The sequence below is a fragment of the Cyprinodon variegatus genome, unplaced genomic scaffold, assembly GCF_000732505.1.
Source record: "Cyprinodon variegatus isolate N-32 unplaced genomic scaffold, C_variegatus-1.0 Scaffold1768, whole genome shotgun sequence".
Taxonomy (NCBI): domain Eukaryota; kingdom Metazoa; phylum Chordata; class Actinopteri; order Cyprinodontiformes; family Cyprinodontidae; genus Cyprinodon; species Cyprinodon variegatus.
Genome location: NW_015152221.1, coordinates 82,728 through 83,035, shown reverse-complemented (window position 1 = coordinate 83,035; position 308 = coordinate 82,728).

Genomic DNA, 308 nt, shown 5'->3' with positions numbered 1-308 from the left:
TTTTATGAAGAAATATGTTTGCATTTATTTGACAAACAGAGTCACACGGTGTAAAGATGAAATATGTGAAAAATCTGGATGAAGCCGTCTTTCCTAAAATCCCTCAGGAATGTTTTTACTTTAGTGTGAACATGATTTTAGAATAAAGCTCCTAAAATATGTAGATCTATGTACTTTATTTCTACATTGCTGAAGTCTCATGCTGCCTTTGAAACTCGTCCTGAAATCACATGAGAGTTTAGGACCAAGCTGCAGTTTCAACTTATGAGTGAAATTCATGTCTTTGTAAACTTTTTTTTCTTGGGGGG